The sequence below is a fragment of the Lactuca serriola genome, chromosome 5 (assembly GCF_051521515.1).
Source record: "Lactuca serriola cultivar US96UC23 chromosome 5, Lser_US96UC23_V15, whole genome shotgun sequence".
NCBI classification, from domain to species: domain Eukaryota; kingdom Viridiplantae; phylum Streptophyta; class Magnoliopsida; order Asterales; family Asteraceae; genus Lactuca; species Lactuca serriola.
This window is the reverse complement of record NC_136412.1, coordinates 287,773,176-287,790,768: the sequence shown is the minus strand read 5'-3', so window position 1 is coordinate 287,790,768 and position 17,593 is coordinate 287,773,176.

The window sequence follows — 17,593 nt, the reverse complement described above, 5'->3', positions numbered from 1 at the left end:
CTCATAAGGGTAAGAACTTATGAGTATATCGTGCTATGGTTATAGGTGGTGGAGCCGATGTCAAGTGATCCGATAGTTGGAGTTTACATTCCTATCGACATCTGCGAGGTGAGTTATCCTCACTATATCTATAGGGACTAAGGCGCCAAGGCCGGTCCTTTATGAATTACATCATGGGTTAGGATGATTGCTTTGTTATTGCCATGTTAGATTTCATCCTGGTTTAGGATGGGTGTTATGTTATTGCTTTGCTGGAATTTATATTGTTAGGATGGTTGTTATACTAGAGATCGGTAGTTATGGTATGCTGCGTAAGATTCTGATCTATAGGATCGGAATCAGGATAGATAGTATGTTATGCTTTTATGATCCGTGAGGATTGGTTGGTTAGTGACCTGTTAGGTCGATACTCTAGCTATGAGTGAACTCTTTGATTGATGACCAATGAGATGGATATGTTTGCTATGTGTACATGGCAGTATATGATAGTATGCATACATGGTTAGTTGCTTGTTGGTTGGGTTGAGGCGGTCCTGTTTTGTGCTGAAGGCCAACACACCCTCTGAGCGGTCCGGGGAGACTGTAGGCCCACGCGGCGGACTAGTCATGCCGAAGGCTCGGGATAGATTCAGATAGACTGTAGGCCCAGTAGGGCGGACCGGTCCGGCCGATGGCCCATTATGTATGTTGTGGGATTGATCGTTATGGCCATGGTTCTGCCAGTGTGGTATTGGTATTTTGGGTGTAGCTCACTAAGCCCTCGGGCTTACAGTTTTTAGTTTATTGTTTCAGGTACTTCAGGAGAGTGAGGGAAGGCGAAGGCGTGACAGTACCGCTCCTCATCCTCATGATCTATTTTGGGACACTCTGATGATAAACGAATTAGAAATGTTTTGTAAAAACAATTACTATTTGAATCTTTTGTTAGTATTAAAAGTTTAAATTTGGCGTAAATTTTATGGGTGTTACATGAGATATTGTGCTTACATTATGATATGCGTAGGTACTTTTCTTGTGAGTTCTATACCTGCTTTGGTGTTATTTGACTCGGATGCGAGTCGATCATTTGTGTCGTTAGCATTTAGTCAGCACATCAGTATTCGACGAGAGGCGTTGAGTCGACCTCTATGAGTTTCCATAGCTGACGAGTGAGCGGTGTATGCTACTGACATGATTCGACGATGTGTACTCGAGATCTTCGGTGTTGAGTACCCGATAGATCTGGTCCCGATTGCAATGGGGGACGTTTGCGTTATAGTGGGCATGGATTGGTTGAGCCAATTTGGGGTGGTTATAGACTGCGAGCAGTAGATGGTGACAATACAAGACCTTAGTGGGGGAGTGCTGACTGTATATGGAGAGGGTAGGCGATGTGGGTCAACATTTTGTTCGACTGCCAGAGCGAGACAAAGTTTACAGCAGGGCTGCGGCGGGTTTGTAGTTTATGTGATGGATACACGAGTGGCCGCAGAGAGGCCGAGTTTGGTTGATGATGTTCCGATAGTGTGTGAGTTCTCAGATGCTTTTCCCGAGGAGTTGCTGGGTGTGCCTACCGAGAGGCAGGTGGAGTTCTGCATCGATTTGGTTCTGGGGGCTGCGCCTATCGCCAAGTTGCCTTATCGCCTTGCGCCGCCAGAAATGCAGGAGTTATCCTCGCAGCTTCAGGAGCTGCTGGGGAAGGGGTTTATTCGACCGAGTAGCTCGCCGTGGGGAGCGCCGATCCTTTTTGTCAAGAAAAAGGATGGTTCACATCGGATGTGCATTGATTACCGGGAGTTGAACAAGTTGACGGTCAAGAACCGTTACCCCTTACCAAGGATTGATGATTTGTTCGATTAGTTACAGGGAGCGTCTTGGTTCTCCAAGATAGATTTGAGGTTTGGATATCATCAATGAGGATATCCATAAGACGGCCTTCAGGACTCATTATGGGCATTACGAGTTCGTGGTGATGCCTTTTGGGCTCACCAATGCACCGACAACGTTCATGGATCTCATGAACAGGGTGTGCAGGCCGATGTTGGATCGATCGGTGATCGTGTTCATCGACAATATTTTGGTGTATTCGAGATCCCGAGAGCAGCATGAGGAGCATTTGAGGGAGATCCTCGGGGTTTTGAGATCGGAGAGGCTTTACGCCAAATTCTCCAAGTGTGATTTCTGGTTACGAGAGGTCCATTTCTTGGGGCATCTTGTTAATAAGAATGGGATATTGGTCGATCCGGACAAGATTGAGGCGGTGATGAGTTGGGAGGTGCCGAGATCCCCCACCGAGATCACGAGTTTTCTGGGGTTGGCCGGTTACTATCGGAGATTTATCAAGGATTTCTCCAAGATTGTCATGCCACTCACCAGGTTGACCGGGAAGGGCGTTGCTTTTTAATGGGGTCCAGAGCAGCATACCTCGTTTGAGACCCTTTGCTAGAGACTATGCGAAGCCCCTGTGTTAGCCCTTCCAGAAGGAATGGAGGATTTCGCGATGTATTGTGACGCATCGATATCGGGGTTGGGTGCGGTGCTTATGTAGAGAAGGCATGTGATAGCTTACGTATCAAGGCAGCTGAAGCCTCACGAGGTAAGGTATCCCACCCACGATTTGGATTTGGGGGCCGTGGTGTTCGCCCTTAAGATACGGCGTCATTATTTGTATAGGGTTTGGTGTATTATATACACAGACCACAAGAGTTGGAAGTACTTGATGGATCAACCCAACCTGAACATGCGCTAGAGGATATGGTTAGATGTGGTAAAGGATTATGACTGCGAGATCCCATACCACCCGCACAAGGCTAACGTTGTAGCCGATGCCCTGAGCTGTAGGGCGGAGAGTGCCCCGATAAGAGATATTTGTATGAGGATGACGGTGATGACTCCGGTCTTGGATACCATCTGAGAGGCCCAGGCAGAGGCTGTGAGACTGGAGAACCGCAAGAGAGAGCGGGTGATTGGGCAGGTATCTGAGTTTGTTACCAATAGCCGAGGACTTATGACCTTTCAGGGTCGGATTTGGGTGCCGTTTGCGGGCGAGGCACGTACCATCCTGATGGAGGAGGCGCACAGATTGAGGTTCTCGATCCATCCCGGGTCCACTAAGATGTATTTGGACTTAAAAAGAGATTATTGGTGACCCTGTATGAAGAGGGATGATTTGTGGTTTGTTGAGAGGTACTTGACCGGTCGTAGGGTTAAGGCCGAGCACCAGTGTCCGCATGGCAAGTTGCAGCCACTTGAGGTTCCCCAGTGGAAGTGGGAAAAAAATTCTATGGATTTCATTGCCAAATTGTCGAGGACCGCGAGGGGTGTCGATGCAATCTGGGTGGTCGTTGACCGGCTGATGAAGAGCACTCACTTCCTTGTTATCAGTGAGAGCTCTTCCACAGAGAGACTGGAAGAGATGTATGTGAGAGAGGTGGTATCGCGGCATGGAGTACCGATCTCGATTGTTTAGATCGATATGTATGTTTCACTTCCTGATGCTGGAAGAAATCCCATGAGGACTTGTGTACGAGGTTGCATTTCAGCACCGCTTACCACCCACAGACGGGCGGACAGAGTGAGCGGACAATTCAGAAGATCGAGGACATGCTTTGAGCATGTGTGTTGGACTTCGGAGGAAGTTGGGACAAGTACTTACCATTGGCTGAGTTTTCCTATAACAACAACCACCATTCGAGTTTTTGTATAGGAGGAGGTGTCAGACTCCCATCTGATGGGGAGAGGTAGGGCAGTGAGTGATGGGCAGCACTGAGATAGTGCTTCAGACGACTGAGCAGATACAGCAGGTTAGACAAAGGTTGCTGACAGCTCAGAGTCGCCAGAAAAGTTATGCAGATAGGCGACGATCCGGGCTCAAGTTTAAGGTTGGTGACTTCGTACTCCTGAAGGTATCTCCTTGGAAAGGAGTGATTCGATTTAGGAAGAGGGGCAAGTTGGGGCCCCGATACATTGGTCCTTTCAGGGTGACCACGAGGGTGGGCAGGGTAGCGTATCGTTTAGAGCTACCTTCAGAGTTGAGCCAGATCCATAATGCCTTCCACGTGTATTAGTTGAGGAAGTGTATAGCCGACGAGTTGGCGGTAGTGCCACTAGAGGATATTCAGGGGGATGCAAGCATGAATTATGTTGAGAGGCCGATCGCGATCTTGGATCGGAGGATCAAGGTTCTGTGGAACAAGGAGGTGCCCTGGTTCAGGTCCAGTGGCGACATCGGAGAGGGTCCGAGCTGACTTGGGAGCCCGAGTTGGAGATGCGGGAACAGCATCCAGAGTTGTTTGCAGCGCGAGACTTCGAGGGCGAAGTCTGATTCTAGTCGGGGAGAATTGTAACATCCGGAATTCCAGGTATCATATTTTAATTATTTAGTTTGTGTCAAGAAGAGTGACTCGACGAGTTGACGCCTAGACTCGTCGAGTAGGATCGCAATTGCTGACTGGATTTAATGAACGGAATCGACGAGTCGGCAGGTTGACTCGATGAGTCCGCGCTGTGGACAGAACCCCTAAATCCTCGGGCTATGCCCTATTTAAGGGATCTTATGGCCCTCATTTGCGGCCACCTTCACCCTTGAGAGCACTAGAGAACCTGAGAGCATTGTGAATGAGAAAAGAATCCATTTTCGTCATTTATAGTGTGATTTCTCAAGAAAGAAGGAAGGAGGGAAAGCTAGGCAGATTGAGGAGCTCAGATCTACTACCATTTTATCAAAAGAGGCTGCTAGAAGTATAAATCCATGCTCATTCTCGTGTATATGGTGATCTACTTGAATCTTGGGTTTTCTTCTGCCTTCTTTAGCTTGGATTCGAAGCATATGAGGCCCCCAAGGTGGAATTCTTCTTAGATCTGGACCTTAAGAGGTCCAGAGAGTCCTATCTATCCTGCTTTATGCTATTCCTTTGGAGATATGAACCTAGGTTTCCATTTTAGAAGCTATTTCACCAAAAGAAGCCCTATGAGTGTTGCATGAGTGTAAAGGTTGGACCTTTATGTGATTATCGTGTATTGGAAGGTCAGATCTATAGGTTAGACAAGTAGATCTGACCTCAGAAGGTCTTTTGAGTGTTGCCATGGAGGGAACTCGCCAAGTCCATAAGGGGACTCGACGAGTCGATTCGGGCTGCCCCGCGATTCATGACCAGTGGTAACCCGTCGAGTGAAAGTTTAACTCGACGAGTCGAGTGAGTATTTATGAGGATTAAGAGGACACACATGGACTTGCCAAGTCACACGAGTGCACTCGACGATTTTGGTCAAAGTTTGACCATTGACTAGAGTTGACTTCAGTTGACCTTAGGATTTTGGTCAAGCTCGTTCAAGAAAGGTCAAGGAGGGATAGAATTGTCTTCTACCCATTCTTTAGAAATCAGTCAACTTCTCGGCCGAGATGCTCTCCTAGATCGGTATGAAATGGGCACTCTTGCATAACCAATCCATGATGACCCATATGGAATCCACTCCCTGTGCGGTCCTGGGAAGCTTGGTGATGAAATCAATAGTACATTTCCACATGGGGATGTCCAACGGCTGCGTCTTCGTTGCCCCGAGATGAATAAAAAAACCTAGATTTGTGCACCTCATCCATCAACGCATGGTGCACACCTCCATAATACGGGACCCACGCCCTACGGTGTAGTCTCAACAACCCACGACTATCATAGTCGAAGGAGGAAACCTGTCCCACGATATGCTCGCTCTTCCGATATTCCTCTTTAATAGCCTCCTGCTGGGCCTCTCGGATCTACTCTAACAGTGGGGTCACTACTATCATCCGCTGGAAAATATCTCTGATCGGGGTAGCCTTGCGGCTAAGAGCATCGGCCACCACATTGGCCTTCCCCGGGTGGTAGATGATCTCATAATCGTAATCCTTCACCATATCTAGCCACCGACGCTACCTCATGTTTAGATTCAGATGATCCATGAGGTACCTCAAACTCTTGTGGTCCATGTAAATGGTACATCGGACCCCATAGAGGTAGTGTTACGAAGTCTTGAGGGCAAAGACAACCTCCCCCAACTCCAAATCGTGCGTCGGGTAGTTTGCCTTGTGAGGCTTCAACTGCCAAGAAGCATAAGCGATAACATGCCCTCTCTGCATCAATACCACGCCCAACCCTGAGATGGACGCATCACAGTATACCACAAAATCCTCCACGCCCTCTAGCAGGGCGAGGATTGGCGCCTCGCATAGCCTCTGTCTCAAAGTCTTGAATCCAGCCTGCTGCTCAGGCCCCCAGCGAAATACAACGACTTTTTTCGTCAGTCGGGTCAAGGGCACAACTATCTTGGAGAACTCCTGGATGAACCTCTTGTAATACCCAACCAATCCTAGGAAACTCCGAATCTCAGATGGAGACTTCGGAACCTCCCATCTCATTATGGCCTCCACCTTGGCCGGGTCGACCAAAATACCATTCTAGTTGACTAGGTGCCCAAGGAACTGAACCTCGCGCAACCAGAACTCACACTTAGAGAACTTGGCATACAAGCTCTCCATCCTCAGGGTATCCAACACATCTCGCAAGTGCTCCTCGTGCTGCACCTGCATCTTGGAGTAAACCAGGATGTCATCGATGAAAACTATCACAGACCGATCCAACATCGGTCTGCATACACGGTTCATGAGGTCCATGAATGCGTCAGGAGCATTGGTGAGCCTGAAGGGCATCACCACGAACTCGTACTGGCCATAGCGAGTCCGGAAAGTAGTCTTCTGTACGTCCTCCTCTCTAACCCTCATCTGATGGTAGCCTGATTGCAGATCAATCTTGGAAAACCAAGATGCCCCCTGTAGCTGGTCGAAGAGATCATCAATCCTCGGGAGTGGGTAACGGTTCTTCACCGTTACCTTTTTCAGCTCCTGGTAGTCTATACACATCCAATGCGACCCTTCCTTCTTCTTCACGAATAGAATCGGGGATCCCCAGGGTGAACTGCTCGGTCGGATGAACCCCTTGTCTAACAACTCCTGCAGGTGCGTAGACAACTCCTGCATCTCGGGAGGAGCCAATCGATACGGTGCCTTGGCTATCGGAGCCGCACCAGGGACCAGGTCGATCCTAAATTCTACCTGCCTCTACGGAGGTATCCCAAGAAGATCCTCTGAGAATACATCTAGGTACTCTCACACCACTGGCACATCACTCAAGGTCGCCTTACCCTCCTCTCGGGTATGCATGACGTATGCGACATAACCGGCGCAACCCTGCTGAAAGTAGCGCCTAGCCCTCACTGCTGAACATAAAGTTGGCCCGCACTGCGGCCTCTCGCCCTGAATCACTAGTTCTCCCTCATTTAAAGAACTGACCCAAACCAACCATTGCGCGTAGTCGATCACTGCCCTATTAGGGCTCAACCAGTCCATACCGATGATGACCTTGTTCCCACGCAATGGTATGGGAACCAAGTCTACCAGATAGCACTCCTCGAACAACCTCAAAACAGAATTACTGAAAACCTCTGATGCTCGAACTGATCGGTCGTCAGCAATCTCGACCTCTAGAGGGCACTCCAACATGCCCGAAGACTCAAGAAACCTATTGCTAAGGGAAAGAGAGACAAATGATCAGGTAGCCCCCGAATCGAACAACACCTGAACTGGAATACCATTCACATGGAACGATCCTGAACAACACATAAAACATATACATAAATATCATAAACAACATAAAATAAGAGCTAGGGAGAAGAAATCATATCCGTCACCACATCGGGTGCGACGCGTGCCTCCTCGGTAGTCAACTGGAAGGCTCGACTCCTCACTACTAGATCCTCTGACTTTCCCTGTCGGCCATAAGTAATCCACAGGGTCGCTGGAGCTGGCGCCGCCAATGGCGCTACCGCTGCTACTGTCAACCTAGGGAATTTGGCCTTTTTATGGCCTCACTGGTTGTAGTGGAAACACAACAACTCTGATGTCTGAATAGTGGGGATAGGGGCGGTACAATCCCTACTCAAATGCTCAGTCTTGCCACATTTGTAGCAGCCTGATGATCCCAACCTACAAGCTCCCTCATGCGGCCTGCCACATTTCCTGCAACAGCTCTGGCCCCGCTGGCCCTTTGACCTGGTGTCAGATCCCTTGGGTTTTTTCCCCGAAACCCAGTAACCTGTCCCTCCTCCGCCTTCCTTTTCCGGATGTGCTCTAAGTCAATCTCCCATTCCTTCGCCCTTGCTATCATGTCATCCAATGTCGGACATGCCATGTAGATGACATGCTTCCAGATGTCAGCCCTCAACATGGCATGATAGCGGGACTTTCTCATCTCCTCATCTCTTGCATACTGAGGCACCAATAAGGCCTTCTCCCTGAACTTAGCGGTAATCTCCGCCACCGACTCAGTCGCCTACGTCATATCCAAAAACTCTCTGGCCAACTGCTGGAGCTCCACAGCTGGCGCGAACTCAGCCCTAAACCTGGTCACAAAGTTGGACCAGATCATTTTTGGGTTTTGAGCATTCTAACACTCTTATGGTGTAAATGCAACCCTAAATACCTTGGATCTATGTTTTCTCTATTATACATGCAAATATCAATTTCCAAAGTATTTATCCTAACTAGCATATTATGAAGTACAAATCATATAAAATATAGTAGAATGACATACCTCTTTGTTGGTGCTTGATTCCATGTAGCTTGAGAGCCTAGTGCCACAAGTGTGACACCTCAAATGGTTCACACAACATCAAATGCATTTGGAATAACTTAGAGATAAAAATAGAACACTTTAAAATCAGCTTGCCCTCACTTGTGTCACTAGTGGCCGATTTCTTCAATAACAAGATCATTATATAGTTAGTGACAATTAGGGTAAACCCTAGTTGTCATGGCTTTCCATTTCCTTGGATCCATGGGTTCAAATACACCACGGAGCATCCTATGGGTTTTAGCCCAACTTGATAATCCATGGAGCATTAGCCCACTCTATAAGTATGGATGATTTACACAATCAACCCATATATTTAACTAGTCTTCTTTTGATCACTTAATTATTTCTAGATTAATTCTTGATCAATACTAATTAAACAATCTTATTAATATATTAGAACTTATAATATATTAATAAACCTTAAGTGTTATTTCTCTCATTTTAGTCTATCCAAATGCATGATGCCATGCAACCCAAATAGACCATGCCGGTTCGGGTCAAGTATATACCAATTATAGTTATGGACTTAGACACTAATCCAACAGTCATAACCTCAATGGCTAGGGCTCCAAACGAATCACTGACCGCCTCTCACCAATCTTGGGCTCGGTCTCTCAAACACCCTGCAGCATACTAGACCTTCGACCCCTCATGGCAAAAGCTCGTCAGTTGGGCAGACTCCATGTCTACAATCCATCTCCTAGCAATGATGGGGTCCTTCACCCCATGGAAGTCTAGCGCACTACAACCCCTGAAGTCCTTCAAGGACAGTGTGCGCGATCCTGACTGGCTGGATGCCATGTCACTCCTAAACGCCCTGAGGCAATCCTCCATCAGCTCCATAATCCCTTCCTTGATTGACCCGGAAATCACCGAGGTTGACTCAAATACCATCACATGTCACTAAGACCAGATAATTCTTCGAATGAGAGATTCTGCCCTACAACAGTTGGACTCAAACAAGAGTTGTGCAATAGGGCTAGACCTAACCTTATGAAATTATTAGTCCTCGCAATATGTAACTTGACATATTCATTTAATAGTTAGTTAAAATTAACTAGAACCCCTAAAAGCACAAAGCAAGCAACATTCAAGCATTGAGTAACCATACCAAGCATATCCTATTCAGGCCATCATATTACCGACTAATCAGTTCTAGCATGTAACTCAATAGGCATATATAACAGTCACATAAGGCATCTTCCTAGATCCTTAGCCCTAATCTAGCATGTAGTTCTCACACACATATAATAGACAAACAAGGCATCCTCCCTAGATCCTTAGCCCTAATCTAGCATGCAGTTCTCATAATCATATCACATCATAACATAACATGTATGGGTATCTTGGCGAAAAATTACTTGAGCTCGGCCAGTTGCACGCATCACACACCTTGTTCTTTCTCAAAAATCCTTATTTTAATTTTTTAGAAAACTATTTTCTTGTAAAGATATTTCATACCCTCGATTTGAGTTCAGACACCCCGAAGGTGTGTCCGAATCCCTCAAACCAAGGCTCTGATACCAACTTGTAACATCCCAAATTTCAAGACCAAAAATTTTGTTTTTAATTATGCTACTTATAAAAATCGTTTACTGAAAAATAAACATCATCAATATCATATAAAACCATAATCACATGTCTCAAAATCATAATATCAGAGTACAATCCCATGGATCTCAAAATGCGGAAATCATGTGTATGCGATGCGCTGCTACCGTGTCAGCTCCTTCCCCTTCGACGAAGAGGTACCTGAAACCAAAAAAGTAAACTGTAAGCACAAAACTTAGTAATTTCCCCCATCATACCACATATCGTACAAAAAACATACTGTCAGGCAATTTTGGGGTGCCCGACCTACCCTGCCAGGCAATTTTGGGGTGCCCGACCTACCCATGTCAAGCAGTTTTGGGGTGCTTGACCTACCCTGCCAGGCAATTCTGGGGTGCCTGACCTACCCTTCAGCCCTTACGACCATACTTAAGGACTACTCCCCTTACCACCTACTATCACATAACATCATATCATGCTAACACATAAACATATCAGGTAGTAGCAACCCAAATGATTATCACAAAGACAAACATCTACCAAACAATTCTAGTAGTGGTCCGGCATTGTGGCCTTACACCCACTTCGACTGGAAGGTAACTCACCTCAATGCCGTGAAGTGTTTGAACTGTCCTCGCTGCTGGGATTAACTCCTCTCAATTCCAACATGTAACAACCTTCCTTAATTTACCATTACATATTCTTAACCCTTACAAGGGTTACTCAAGTTAAAGCCAAAGTCAAGGTCAAAACGTTGGTTAAAGTCAACTTTGGGTCAAAGTCAACGTCTGGTTGACTCGACTCGCAGAGTTGACCCAACAGCTCGCCAAGTCCCCAAATCCTTAAAACACTAAGACCTCGATCCTACTTGCCGAGTCTTGCACGTACTCGTCGAGTTCAAGAGCGGGACCTTCTTCAACCGACTCGCCGCGTTCATCCTTGAACTCATCGAGTCCTTCTTCATGTAAGAAGGCACATTTAGTCTTAGACTCGCCGAGTTCCTCCTGAACTCGTCAAGTACGTCCTCATGTAGTTGGGGCTTGCCTTGAACTCACCGAGTTCCATGATGCTTGCCTTGAACTCGCCGAGTCCAGATTCACATCTATGTTGTTGAGTCCTCTTCTAGACTCAACCAGTTCGATCAAAGCAGAAAAGGGTTGGGGAACCATACCCCAACTCGTTGAGTCCCATGAACGACTCGTCGAGTCCCCTAAGGTGCATGTCAATACAGTTGATTTCAGTCGGGTTTAACACATCCAAAACATAGATCTAGCCTCCTAGTGTCCATAATGCACGTAAAGTTACAAACTTGACATTCATGTATGGGGGTATTTGGTTGAAATGGCCCTAAAATGGAGTCTACAAGATGCATGGGGCTCTTGTGGCAATAAAGTTGGCACCTTTATGCCATAGGAACCCTCAATGGTTCCAGATCTAAAGTCATGCCCCTTGATAACCTCAAAATCCCGAATATGGCACTTCTAAAGTTTAGAAAAGGTAGAAATGAACCCTAACTAGATATCTAAAAGATAGATGGTCTAGGTTTCAGTTTTATACCTCAAATGAGTTGGAAATGTGCCAAAACCTCTGGATCTTCTTGCTTCCTCTTGATCTCTCAAGCTTCCTTCTTTTTCTCTAACTTCAAGAACACACAAAAGGCACCAAAAAGCTCAATAACACTCAATAAGCGATTAGCGTTTCGAATTAGGGCTTCTATGGACTGGGAGGGACGATGGAGGCTGGGTTGGGACAAGATAAGGTGTTTAAATAGGGTGCAAGCCCTAAATATTAGGGTTTCATCCAGATAGTCCTACTCGCCGAGTCGGCTCTCCGACTCATCGAGTAGGTTACTTAAAACCCGCGTCCAGAAGTCTAGTCTACTTGACGAGCTGGGCCTCCAACTCGCCGAGTCCCGGTGTAAAAACATACAATTAATTAAGTATAAATACGTACCAAGAACCGGGTGTTACAATGTAATTCTTGAAGATCCTTAGCCTACACACTATCATGCATCTCTAACAGTTCACATATTAGGAACAAAAATGCATCTCTCCTAAGCAGGCGTTCTAACTTGTAACCCTGAGCAGATCCTTATTCTAATTTCTATCGTGCATATCATACTATAACACATATAACATATCAACATGTATGGGTATCTTGGAAATCACTTACTTGAGATTCGGGTTATTGCACACATCACATCCTTTTATTTTGTATAAAATTTACAAAAAAATGTTTTTGTAAAAATAAATCCTTTAGTCCCCAGTTTGAGTTTAGACACACTATAGAGTGCGCCCGAGTCTCTAAAACTACGACTCTGATATCAACTTGTAAGTCCCAAATTTCAAACCAAAATTTTCATATTTAAAATCAAAGGAAACCATACAATTCATTCATAAAAGTAAATATTCAATTGTTTCGAAAACATAAACCAGAGTATTAATATTATATTATGGAACATCTTCAAAATATAACATCAGATGCGATGTAATCATGTTGTGCTCTTCTCGACCTGCCAAAAAGACCTGTAACATTTAAACTTAAAATTGTAAGAACATAACTTAGTGAGTTCCTTAAAATACCCGATACAATGCATAACAGTGGGCCCCACCCTAGGGGTATATTTCAACCCATATTAATGTTATGGTCCACCCATAGTCTTACACTCACTTTCGTTGCTACAATCCCCCTATAGTTTGTAACGCCCATGATTTCATAGATGTAACCCAAAAAATTTCGTTACTCATTTAAAAATTAATTTACAACATTCTTGGTGTACATTAGCAGTATGGAATACAAGTAGTTATCACAAGGATCGTATTAGCCTCAAGTACGGGATGGAGCCGGGCCTCACAAGAATATACCTGAAAAATAAATCATCACAACAACATAAGTCACACGGCTTAGTGAATAACAGCTACTAAAACATAATTAGATAAATCATATAAATTACATAATAGCTCATTTTCTCACATATGTAGCAATTTATTTATATTAATTAGTGGTATTATCATAACCAACCTCTCACTAATAATTTATCACTCATTTATAACCTATCTCTCAATCAATGAATCTATCTCTGAATCAATAATCTGATTGTCAATCATGATCAATCTATCGAACAATATATATATATATATATATATATATATATATATATATATATATATATATATATATATATATATATATATATCTTCTCCACAACCAATCTATCAATTAGACTCTATATCTCACTCATTAATCTATTAAAATATATCTCAAGAACGATCTATCTCATTAAGGATCTATCTTATTAATAATTAAATTATCAATCTAGTCAAGCTCTCAATTATCAGATCTCTCTTTCTTTCTCTCAGTCATGATCTATTTCTTAGTAGTAATCAATTTCTTGTTTATCATCTATCTTAATAGGAATCTATTTCATTAGCAGTCTAACCTATTAATAATTTATCTATCAACTGTACTCTATCTCTTAATTATAATCGATCTATTAATCAAGCATCAATCTTCAATTATAATCAGCCTCTCAATAATGATTTATTTCTCAATACTCATCAATCTTTCAACAATAATAATTTATTTAGATCTTTATACAATTTACATATCTAATATAAGAAATATCATAAATATCACATATATCACAAATCAAGTACAAGCAATTACCCAGAAATGATTTGTCTTTTAATGTGATGTATCTCTCAATTTTAATCTATATCATCATGGATCTATCTCTCATTTATAAGTTATCTTTTAATTAGAAATCCATCTCTCAATCATGATCAATCTTTCAATTAGATGTTAATCTCTCAGAATAAACAATCATTTAAATCATGTAATGTCTAGCACAGATAACACATCAATAGATGTCAGAGTAGAATTACTCACCTGCTTAGTCAGCAGACTAATTCCAGTTTTGGTTTCAATCCTTTGCTTCCTATCAGCTCGTTATATGCTAGCACCTAATTATCAAATAACAAGTTTTCTTAAAATAAATCATTACTCATTACTGGCTACCCTCTAGGACCTCTTGTCACCAAACCAATCAAAACTTATAAAAAAATCATAATATGCTTAACCCATAAGCATTAGCTAAATATATTATAAAGGGTACTTCTCACATATTATGGTTTATAACCCTCATAGTGTCGACTAAATCTTTAATCGTAATATTTACTCACTAATCTTATCAACAAGTTCGTAACAACACCATATCACAAACACGCGTAATACACTCGAGTGTATAAAGTCTTAATAATAATCTAATACTGTAGTTACAATTTAATGGGTAAAAGATACCTCACTATATCCCTTAATTCGACCTCGTATCGTCCATACAATGGTATAGCTTCACTGTAGTAATCTCCCACAAATGACTCCCGAGCATCATCTCTGATCTCGCGTGCTAAATTTCTCTCAAATGACTCGAGAATCATATATTTATATTGTGCATTGGTCACATTGTGACCATATATGTGTCAAATCATGACAATCAAATGGATCCCGATTCCGCTACGTGTTACACTCTCCCGTCAAGTGTCCCGATGACTAGCCTCATTTCACGTCGTGACACATCTATTGTCACGTCGTGGAGATTGAATAGACTCTGTCTCGCCATGTGTCGCTCTCCGGTTAACAAGTGTAATAATGATTCACTCATTGTCATGTCGTGGGAAATATACCTTCACATCATGTGGATCAAAAAGTTGACCACTGACTTTTGCTTTTGTTGACTTTCTGAAAATAGCAACATACTTTCATCTAAACTTCAAACTATCATAACTTTATCATACGAACTCCGTTTTCGACGATCTTTATATCCACGAGTTCCTATTTAAAAGATCTATCACTTTGTTAACTCCATTTTGCTAAACAAAAAATATTCATCTTAAAATAACTCCAAGCTTTATTTCACCTACTCACCTCATATCATTATATATATATATATATATATATATATATATATATATATATATATATATATATATATATATATTCTGAAGTGATACCTGGTCACGAAAAAAATGTATTACACAATCTTTCCTGCTATGGTCCCCCCATTAGTCTTTCATGTAATTGCTATGGTCCCCCATGGTATTTCATATAATTGTCATGGTCCCCTTATTTCATACAGTTTTCATGACCCTCATGCCTTTCATATAATTTTCATGCTCCCCCTATGGTCTTTCATGCAAGAGTCATAAAAACAATCTACCATCCTACATAGTATAGTTAGAAAACTCACTTCAACTACTCAACAACAACCTAACAATAGAACAACTAACCCAAACTACCTAAAACCAAACCACAATCATTCCTTAGTCAAATATTCAATTCTACTAAAGTTTGACCCAATGTCAAACTGGTCAAAAAGTCGACGTTCAACGGTTGGCCGCCATGGCCAACCTCATGACCGCGTAGTGGTCACAAAAGAACAAAATAGATGGTTAACCTCATGACCGCGTAGTGGTCACAAAAGAACAAAATAGATGCCAGATATGCAGTCTACCACACCGTGGCCGACACCCCATCTTGTCGTGGTAAACGTCCTCAACAACTTATTCAATTGAAGCTCAAGACCTTTATTCGTTCAAATTACGATCCACTTACCCGACATCAGAAACATCAAAAAACTTGATGTTACAATACCTGAGAAACAAACATTACATGTGATCATATATCTTTCTCCAACTTAATTGTCTTTGAATTTTTATTCCCTGCTTCAATTATATTTCTTCATACCAAACACATCCTAAGTTTTAAACTAAAAATCATTAACTTAAAAAAAAAAAACTAACTACACGTTTTTTTTTTAGAAAAGTAAGCTAATAACAAAAAAAGGAAGAAATCACATTCATCCTTATAAATATGAAGTCTCTATTTTATTTTGAGATTAAAATTATAACAATCTTGAATTATAAGTTCTGATTGATTTAATAACTTATTATATATTTTAGAACGTCGACGCAACATATGTTCTAGTCTATTTATAAATTACATCACTGTTGAAGCTCAACTGCTTAGACTGCAGAACACGGTATCAATACCAAATATTGTGAGTTATAAGCCTTTTGGTGGAAAAAGAATAGGAAGGTATGGAATACTATGGATGATATTGGGTATAATTTACCCATTAGTAATTGTTATTTTTGACTTTAGTTGCAAGAAAATTAACTTTTCTTCGCATTAAATGAAATTGAGAATGATATTTACTTTTAAATTTTGTTTTAGAGGAAAAGAATGTGAAGGTATGGATGTTATTGGTGGGTACAAATCAATAAATCATCGCCACTATTTTAGATGTTGATGCAAAGGCATAGGAGGTCCCATTGAACAAGCAATCGCAATTGAACCACAAATCCACCATCACCACCAACAGAGAGGAGTAAGCGGCGTTGATGGCTTATATGCGGCTCATTAAAATCCAAGCCCCACATCGAATCCTCACTAAAGTATTCCGATTACCCACATCACAATTATATTTTTTTTCTTTTGTTTTATTTTTCCAACAAGGATTTGAACAGGCCACAAAAATTATTTTTATTTTTTATATAATTGTAAAAATATATCCATAAACTAATTATTGTTTTATTTTAAATATAATGATCTAAGATATTATAACTTTGGTTGATTTTCTAGTTTTAAGTGAGTTTAAAACTGATTCTTTTCAATTACGGCATTCAAACATCAATCTAGAGTAAATTGTAAAATTGGTTTATGTGATATTCTAGAAAATATAGTTTAAGTTTATTTTTTATTTGGATGGTCATTTAAAATTAAAACCAATACATATTTAGTCTCTTGATTTAACTGTCATCGAAAATAAGGGCTCAAATTGTATCTTTTGGGATATTACATAGACTAAATTTGCATGAAAATTTAATTTCGAACTAAGCGTACAAATAAAAAGAAGAATAAATTACACCAATGGTTTATGTGGTTTAGGGTAATTTGCGTGTTTGGTTCTTAACTTATTTTTTTTTAACTTGGGAGGTCCATACTGTTTGTTTTTGTTACGCACTTGGTCCTTGTCTTACCTAAAAAGACTATTTTACCATTGATTTTTAAATTTATTTAAATAAACATACCTCCAACCCTACCTTCTCACCTTACCATCATTTTTTCCTATTTAAATAATAGTTTTTATAGGTAAGATAAGGACCAAACACGTAACAAAAACAACTACTAGGGACCTTTCGAATTAAACATATAAGTTAGGGATCAAACACACAAATTACTCCAAACCATAGGGACCATTCGTATAATTTACTCTAAAAAGAATAGACTCAAAATACATTTTTTGGAATACAATAAACACCAATTTTGCAATTTACTCTTTAACCTTCCTTCTTGATAGATTTATAATTGTTTCTTTCCGATCATGGCAAAAACTAATA